The following is a 10,060-nucleotide window of genomic DNA, read 5'->3' on the forward strand; positions in this document are numbered from 1 at the left end:
CAAGGTCTATAGGGGGAAAAAGTCTTGCCTTAGATCCTATAAATCTGTGGCCAGTCGGAGTTGGTGGTTCTGGGTTCGATGGATGGATGGCCAGGCTCAGTATTAGCTTTGTGTTGTGCTAAAATGCCTTTGCAAGATGCTCTGCTTCAGATTGGCACCATGAAAGATGCAAGAATGCCATAGATTAAGCATGAGACCAGTGTTGGTTTGGTAAATCCATTCTTCCCAGCAATAAGGTTATTTTATACTGTTGGTCCTCCATATCCATAGATTTAAGCATCCACGGCTTGCAAATGTTCCCAGAAAATAAGTATGGATTCCAAATAGCAAACTTTGATGCCATTTTACTAAGCCACTGTATTTAATGGGACTTGAGCATCCAAGGATTTGGAGTCCTGGAAACAAACTCCAGCAGATACCAAGGACATATCATCATCATCATCATCATCATCATCATCATCATCATCATCATCATCATCATCATCTGTATATAATGGGACTTGAGCATCCATGGATTTTTGCATCTATGGGGGGTCTTGGACCAAGATCTCCCCATTCTGGGCCTAAAACTCCAACCACTACGCCACATTGTCTCTGTCTCTATCTTGTTACTGTGTTTGTAGGTCGGCTTAAATGTCAATATCAAAGCTCCCTTTAGCTAAATTCCATTGACTCAATGGGTTGACTCCAGTCGAGACTCACAGTTGGGTTTAACGTAGTTCGGAGTGAACCAAACAAAGGGCATCCATTTTATTTCAAAGGAAGGCAAGCTACATTACCATGCTCTCCAGTTTGGTACATCAGCCATGTGATAACAAGCATGTCCCATTTTGCACGGCGCACAAGACTGCAAGAAGCATTTGCAGATTTATTCATCTATTTATTTATATTTTTAAAAAGAAGCTTCTGGTTTCTTTGAGTATTGGACAAACAGTCGCTTAGGAAAAACATGTCTCTGCATTGCTTTGCCGGATAGTGAAAACAATAGGAGAGATCTGTCACAACATCCAAGCAACATGTAATGCGCTGGTTGCCTAGGAAGGGGAAGTGGGTTGGGATCGCTTTGTTCGTCTCGCCGCCCCCATTCCAGTTCTTCAGAAATGAGGCTGTTGGTGGACATGATGGAAAATTCCAAGTCTGGCGGTTTGTGTGTTATTGCTTCATTCAATCATCATCATCATCATCATCATCATCATCATCATCATCATCATTGTTTAAAATCTTTCTCAGACTTCAGCAGTGACAAATCAATCCCAGCCACCCAGCCTTGCAAAACTGGTCCAACAGTTAGAACAATATATTAAGTACAGTTGTGTATATACATTATAAAATTGCTTTAAAATTATCTGTCTATCCAGCCACCATATCTCACCCAATCCATCCATCCATCCATCTCACCCAACCTATCCATCTGTCTATCTCAACCAACCTATCCATCCCTCTATCTCACCCAACCCATCCATCCATCTGGCCCAATCTATCCATCCATTTATCTCACCCAATCCATCCATCCATCTCACCCAATCTATCCATCCATCCAGCCATCCAGCCAGCCATCCATCTCACCATCTCACCCAACCCATCCATCTGTCCATCTCATCCAACCTTTCCATCCATCTGTACATCTGTCATCCATCTCGCCAAATCTCACCCAACCTATTGACCCATCCATCCATCTCACCCAACCCATCCATCTGATCCAATCTACCCATCCACCATTCATCCATCCATCCCATCATCTCACCATCTCACCCAATCCATCCATCCATCTGTCATCCATCTCACCAAATCTTCCATCCATCCATCTGATCATCTTACCCAATGCATCCGTCCTTCTGCCTGTCCATCTATCTATCCACCCATCTAAATGCAACGTATAGTCATAGTGCCCAGTCATAATGAGTCTGTGTGCTGCATGTGACCCCTGGAACCCACACTTGTAGCTTCTGAATCCCCCCACCAGCCCTCCCAAATCCCACATGGGATGGAAGAGATGGTCAGATCTTGTGAAAGACCCCCTCTCCTCTGTTGTTGTTGTCTCCAGAGTCAAGTGCTATCAAGAAGAGAAAGGTTTGGCATAGGTTTGCCACCTTTGGTTGCATCTGAAGAAGTAGTGCCATTTGACCCCACTTTAACTGCCATGGTTCAATGTTACTAAATCTTGAAATTTGCAGTTTTGGAAGCTATTTAGCCTTCTCTGTCAGAAAGCTATGCTGCTACAACAAACTAACAATCCAGGATCCTGTAGGATGGAGCCATAGCAGTTAAAGCAGTGCCAAACTGCATTATTTTGGTAGTGCAGATACAGCCCCATTGAAACAATGGCTGAGTAATTAGTCAAAATGTCAATAAATCTAGATTCAACCAGTCTACTCTACTTGGGCCTAACATTAGGATCCAGGGCCCTGGGTTTTAAGTTTAAGCAGGCTTATCTTCCACGGCTTTTGCATGGTCTCTGCCTTGGTCATCTCTGGATTGGCTTTTCCCTTTCTTCTTTTTGAATGGATGCTTTTTGTTTGGCTGCCAATGCCCCAATTGCTTTTTCCCAGGGCACCTCTTGCCATCTGCCTGGAAGCCCTGCCGTTCTGTACCAAAGACGCCAAAGCCAACTCCTGAGCTTTGCCAGATCTTGCGGAGAGAGACCGTTTTTCACAGCCAAAGGGGTGGACCATTTGAAAGTCCGAAAACATGGCTGGCATGTCGGAGGCCTGGGCACAAAAAGCATTCTCTCAGACCATCTGAATCATCCAGGAGCAGCTGCTGGCCCTTGGCATGTTCAAGCATACAGCAGCTGTGGTCCAACATCCCTCTCCGGATTTGCGTGAACATTGTATGCCAGGACTATGCAACTTCTATGCAGAACATGGTGAAAAAACATGGTAATGGCATGTGAGGACGCTTGGTTTAGCAGCAGCATGTGCAAGAAAGGCCTTGGGATTATTGTTGATCACGAATTGAACATGACTCAAGAGTGTGATGCTGCAGCAAAGAAAGTGAATGCTACTTCAGCCTGCATTAATAGAACCATAGTTTCCAAGGCAAGGGAGGTAATCATCTCCATATTCTGTGCTATGATTTATTGGCAACATTAGTACAAAAACATTATTAAGGACTCTGCACGGAGTGCTGCGGGAGAGGTTCGCCTTCAGGTCGCTGTAAGTTGGAAATGACGCAACGGCAATGACAACACCTTGATTGCTTTGAAACCAGAAATATTGGCTTGGAAACAGGAGACCAGCTCAACTCTTAAGTCTCTCAACCTGCGAGGCTGCTCTGAGGGTATTAGGGTGCTTTTTGTGTGTGTCCAATAGAGCGAGCGGATCTGTCCTTTCCTTTTCAAGAGGCCAAAGAACGGTAACTAACATGTAATTGGATATACCAGGAGTGGGATTAAGGGCTTTTGTGCCAAGGTAGATGCTATCAGCCAGAATGGTCTATTGACTGAGGGAGACCAGGTTTCTCTTACTCCATTGTTTTGCCCGTTTCCCACCTTCTCTGATCCAAAATGCAATTTTCTTCCTCTTCTCCATCTTTTGGAGTGCTGTTTCTTGCGTGCGTCGCCAGCTCCTAGGATGCAGAAGACATCCCCATCAAATGAATAAGATGTACAGTTTTCTGGATGTTGGGGTTTTATTTGATCAGAACTCCCAATGCTCTGCAAAGGAGGAGAGGAAGACGCACTGAATCATTGTCTGAAGCCAAGGTGGGGAAAGAGTGGTTTATGGGCCACATGTGGCCCTTGGGAACCCAAAGTGTGGCCTCCCAAAGCGCCCACAAAGTCCTCCAAAGTCTCCAAAATGCTAAAATATATATATAGTGTTCCCGCACCATATGCGGGCGCACTATACGTATCTTCCAGCTTGCGTGGAAGCTGCGCACCAATTAAAGCAAAACCCCAGAACGGACGCATCGCCCGACTGACACAAGAGCCGCCGGCTGCTCTTGCGTCTTGACCGTAAATTTTGGCTCTGGTTGGAATTATATTCCCGTACCTCCTGGCTCTGCGGATGTCAAAGCAACTCTCACAGAAGGTTTTTATGGCTGAATTGAAAGGGAAAGATGGACAGGCCCACGGGAGCATGAAAGGAAAGACTCTCTATAAAAATACCAAGGAGAAAATATGTTTTCAGGGGTAGCTGTGCAGCAAGGTATAACAAAACCCACAAGGAGCGATAACTTTATTGGGTCGACTCCAAAGCATGAAGTGCACAAGGCAAGCTTTCGAAGCTTCGCTGGCCTCGATGTTTAACAGGAGAAAAATGGTGACGGTGTTAGACTCATGGATCAGTGGAGATGGTATTGTGGGATTAAGCAATAAGAGGTAACAAAATTCACCATTAGTGACTTTGGGCAAGTCATGCTCTCTCAGCTTCAGGGGAAGGCCATGGCAACCTTGCCAAGAATTTGGATAGGTTTGCCTAGGGTCTCCATAAGTCGGAAAGAACTTGAAGGTGTACAACAACAACAACAAATAGCATTTAAAAAACCCAACACACATTGTTTTGGTTTTAAATACACAATGTTAAGAGCCATTGTGTAACTTTGGAAGCTGTTGTTGTTGTTGTTGTTGTTGTTGTTGTTGTGTGCCTTCAAGTCATTCCTGGAAGTCCATACCATCGAAGTGGTGTCAAACTGGATTATTTCTGCAGTGCACATGTCGACTAAATCTCTCTGAAAAAACCCAGCGATAGGGTGCCAGAATTGACTTGAAGGCATCTAAGGGAGAGGAGGAAGAGGTGAGATCTGGGTGGTGGGTTCAAGTTCTGCCTTCCAGAGCTGCAGAAAACAAGCTTGCTCCTGAGCCATACAGTATTCGTCGCTGTGGGGTTTTGTAGCCAAATGCAGGACTTTAATACAACTGCCAATCAATACCATCACATTTTAGAAAATTGATAGACATCGACTTAGGGCCCTTTTTTGGATCTATGGCCAATGTTTGTCGGACGTCGGCCACAGAGTTGCGCCGGAGGACCTAGAGATTCTTAGAGAGGTGTCCTCTCAGGTCAAAACATGGTGTTTTTGTTATTTGCGGTTTTTCCATATTCATGGGGGTCTTGTGCCCCTAACCCTAGCAAATATGGAGGGACACGTGTATGTTTAAATAAATCCTGGCCCAAATAAAAACGGCCCAGAGTTGCCTAGCCCTCGTGTGAAACCCATTTGCCATGATGGAGTCACGTTGCCGGCTAGTGTCAGAAACGCCTGGGCCCCTTGTCCAATTCCATCCCCTGCCAGGCTTTGCAGTTTGGCTGCTGTTGCTTGCTGAGCCACGCTAATGTTTTAATGCCTTCCTTTTTTCCGCATGGCTTGCCCCATTGGCCGCCAGCGGTAAGCGTTGGTGAGATCAGAGGACGTGTTTGCATCTTCGCATCGGCCCCCTTTTCGCTCTCTTTTTCTCCCTCTGTGCCGACGTTGCGCCTGACGAAACCTTCTTGGTGATTTCTTACTTCTGTTGCAGGAGCTGTTGCAAGATCATTGAATCTTAGAGTTGGAAGGGATCCTCAAGGGTCATGCAGTCCAACCCCATACTGCCATGCAGGAAGACACAATCAAAGCACCGTCAAACATCTCTTAGCATCAAGAAGTCCTTCCTAAAGTTTAAGTGGAATCTCTTTTCCTGTAGTTTGCATCCGTTGTTCCGGGTCCTATGCTCTGGGGCAACAGAAAACAAGCTTGCTCCATCCTCAATGTGACATTCCTTCCAATATTTAATCACGGCCATCATGTCACTTCTTAACCTCCTCTTCCCCAGACTGAACAAATCCAGCTCCCTAAGCCGTTCTTCAGAGGGTTTGGTGGTTTTCCAGACCTGCCACCATTTTGCACCAGGAATTTAAATTCAAACCATTTTTTGTGTGTGGCTGTGCTTGCATTCAGAATTAATGTAGGGATGTAGGTTAGATGAACCGTGGAGAGTGTGCAAGGATGCGGGGAGGGGAAAAGTCATTGCAAAAGCATCAACTTTGTGTGTTTGCCACCACTGCTGTGTGTCACTGGTTCTTTGCACAAGGAGACTATGTTGGTTGACTTCAGCTGCTTTCCAGGGCTGTGAGAAAGAAATGGGTCTGGCTCTGTGTTTGTCGGTGTATCTGCAAGGGACAGAGGGGGGCGAGTTGCTTTTCCCTGGCTCCGCGCTGAGCCTTAAAAACAACTAATGAAGCTATTATTCCAATCAGCCTTGGAGATTTCAACAAGGCTGTGGGGATGATGACTTAGTCAATTTTTGCCAGAGAGAGGAGAAAGCGAGGGGGTTTATTTAAAGCCTCCTAGGAGCCTGCAAGGCTGGCGCAGGAGAGGCACTCGAGCAACTCAGGGTGCGACTTTTGCAAGCTCAAAAGTGTGTAGGAGCAGATGCAAACAGAAATAAAATAACCTGTGATCCATCTTAGCTTGGTCTCTTGCTTCCTTTCCCACATCCGCCAAGCAGATAGACCACGCTTCCACATGGGGAGGCCATTGCAATCCAGTTTCCTTTTTTGCATTGATGAAGATTTCTTGGAAGGTTTTTGCATTCCCTTTCCCCTTCTGTAGATAGATAGGGATTTCCTGCATGCAAACTCTCCTCTCCTCGTTCAAACTAACCATGGACTTTTTCACGCGGGAGGAAAGCATCACCGCCCCGAAAGAAAAGAAAGTGAGGCCAATTCGAAAATGCGCGAAATTATGCACTAGCTCATCACATGCAAAGGTGAAAACAGTATGCATCCAAAAGAGAAAGCAGTGCGAATGTGAATGAATTCAGCACATGAGTACATACCGATCGGCTTTTTATTGCGGATTAATGTGTTTGCGCCTGCGCATAGAGGACAAGATCGCGATTTTACAGTACTGGACCCAAGACAGATGGATTAGATGATCGGATGGATGGAGGGATGGATAGATGGATGGATGGAGGATTGTGTGAGATGGATGATGGATGGATGGATTGGGTGAGATGCTAAGATGATGGGATGGGTAGATTGGATCAGATGGATGGATTGGATGAGATAGACATTCTCCTTAGGTTCGTCATAAATCGGAAACGACTTGGAGGCCTACAACAACCACAACCACAACCAGTAATAAGCAGAGATGGTCCATTAAGAGCTGAGTAAAGAAATTTTCTGAGAGAGCGAGAGACTTAAAGATCTCATATAGCTGCAACATCTGGTGTGCTAGTCCTATAAATACCAATTTTATTACATCATTGTCAGTTTTATGGCATATTTCTGGGATCCATGTTCTGCCTGAAAACAGCACTGTTTGGGTGTTTTCTATAAATACCGTATACAAATAAATATATGTATTTGGAAGCTCTATGATACGTATTTGCTAATCTGGCCTGTTTAGGAGCCCTGTGTTCTTCGCCGCCACTCGCGGCGGAGGCTCCGGCCTCGCCTCGTATTTGTAGTTCTGCGGAAAGTGGAGCCCTTGCGAAAGGTGAAGTTTCAAATTGGTGCTTGGCTGCGTTTGGAAATTGCTTGTGACTCTCAGGGTCAAGCTACAAAAGAGAGCCTCGTCGGGGCGGAAATTGCTATGGGGAAAGATAGCAGGTTTTGCTTTGCAGGAAGGAAGGCTTGGGATGGTTGTTGGAGATTCGCTTCCAGTTTTCCAGTCTGGAGGTTGCCACAGGACTGAGTTCTCACGGTAGGCATGGAAAGATAGTTTGGTGTACTGGTTAGAGCTGGGCGGATGTTTGCCGTTGGAGACAAATGCACCATCATTAGGGATGTTAAAGAATTGTTACTTGGGTACCTTTCCCATTCCCATCCCTACAGAGAGATACAGTGGACCGAATCTGGTACTTTCTGGTACTGTCTGCATGCAAAGCTAACTACTGAGCTGCCAGGGTTTAACCACTGAGCTCTACATCCCTCTTGGCTCCAGACATGCGGGTGATTATATGAACCCATTTTGCAAAGTAGGACTCACAAATGCAATAGGTGCACTACTTCTTAATAGATGACCACCAGGATCCTGTATGTTTGACAAAGAGAAGACTCTTCATTTGAGAAAACTTCCAAGGCTTTCCTGCAATGAAGTACATGTGAAAAGGATCTGGGAGTCCTACTAGACCCCAAGCCAAGCATGAGTCAACTGTGTGATGCAGCAGCTAAGAAAGCCAATGCGATTCTAGGCTGCATCAATAGGAGCATAGAGAGTCAATGCATGCTAGGTTTGAGCCCAGCTTTCAACAGAGTTCCCCAAGGTGCATGGCGTAGTGGTCTGAGTGTTGTACTATGACCCTGGAGACCAGGGTTTGATTCCCAGCTCAGCCATGAAACCCATTGGGTGACCTTGGGCAAGTCACACTCTCTCAGCCATAGGGGAAGGCAAGGCCAAACCTCCTTGGAAGAAACGTGCCAAGAAGACCCTACTATAGTCACCTTAGAGTTGTCATAAGTCAGAAACGACTTGAAGGCGCACAACACAACACCCCCAAGGTGCTCAGTCTGATTCCTCAGTGCATTCCTTTAGAGCTACCCAATACGTGGCATGGATCTGCTGCCCCACTGACATGGGAGCCAGTGGTTCCTTTGTGCCAAATGGGTTCTTCGCCGTTTCTGAAGCACAACGCCTTCTGCCTTGTGGGAAGATGGCTCCAAGGCAGCCGGGGAAGAAAGGGAGCTAGCCGTGATCCTTGTACTTCTCGGGTATGCGTTCCAGCTAGGAAAATAAATAATGAGGTTATAAAATACGGAGAGCCTGGGAAGGGAAAGATCTAGCCTTAATGAGAAAGGGGAGGAAGAGCCTTGGCGTATTTCATTTCGTGAAAGCGCTCCAAGCCAGACAGGCTGGAAGGAAGGGCCGTAAATTAAAAAAATAACCTCACCGGCATGAAGACCGTCCCAGAGATGCTTCTGGAGGAAGGATTCTTAAGATTTGGAGGAGTGGTGCAAGGCATTCCTTCCAAAAACGAGCTGGAAAAGGAAGAGCCAGGAGCGGCACGGCTCCCTTTCCAAAGGGGAAAGCCATAGTTGAGTGTCTGTGTATGCACACACTCATGCTTTATTTTTAACTTGTGTGTGCTTTTTAATGATTGTATACGGCTCGTAGGAGCCGGCGTGGCGTAACGGTGTTGAATGTTGGACCAGGTCTCCGGAGACCAGGGTTCGAATCCCAGCTTGGGTGTGTAAACCCATTGGGTGACTTTGGTCAAGTCCCATTCTCTCAGCCTCAGAGGATGGCCATGGCAAACCCCCTGCCTTTCCATTTTTGCCTTTGACCTTCCCTAGTAATTGTTCCAAGCCTATGATGTTTCCCGCTAGTAATATTGTATCATCTGCATACCTTAGATGGTTGATATTCCTTCCTCCTATCTTCACTCCTCCTCCTCCTTAGTCTTCATATGTTCTCTGCACACAGCTTGAACCACTTATGGTTACAACAATTAAAGAAAACATTGTTGACAAACCCACAAAATACCAAAGCTAAAACACAACGAGACAATTACTTTGGAGGCCGGAGTTGGTACCATGGCAGTTCATTCTTCTTTTAAAAAACGACTTCTCCGGACCATGCTATTTGACGTCTTAGAAATTGCAAGATATCCAACTGCAAATGTCACATCCACTTTGGTCCTGGGAGACGTGCCAATCGTGATTCGAAAACACTTCTTAATTTGCAGGGGGGGGGGAACGTTGAAAGCTTTGGGAAGGTTATTTATGTATATCGCGTGTCACTTTTGACACGGCCCCTGTCTGCTGTTTCTCTATCTCCCCTGTTATTAATAAAGATCATTAGCTTTGGGGGAGAAGATTATTCTTGATGAGGCTATTAGCCATCTAATCTGTGCTTGCTCTCTGTAGGATGTTTCCGTCCAAGCCTTTTTGTAAGAGGAAAACGCACACACAGAAGAGATGCTGAGAATGGGCGAATGCAAGCCTGTGCTGGAAAAAACCCCACTATAAACATGACAAATAACATCCCAAATCCACAAAATTAAAATCTGTTGGAAGACTTTGACCGCTTTCTTACCATTTGCAGGATGCCAGAGGTTGACCATAGTAGAGTCACCGTGGTGGAAGCATATAGCATTCACCATTGTCCACGATTTTCGCTCAGTCTGGGAACGTATCCT

Source organism: Sceloporus occidentalis, unplaced genomic scaffold (assembly GCF_023333645.1).
Source record: "Sceloporus occidentalis isolate IW3139 unplaced genomic scaffold, rSceOcc1.0.p SCAF_8, whole genome shotgun sequence".
Classification (NCBI taxonomy): domain Eukaryota; kingdom Metazoa; phylum Chordata; class Lepidosauria; order Squamata; family Phrynosomatidae; genus Sceloporus; species Sceloporus occidentalis.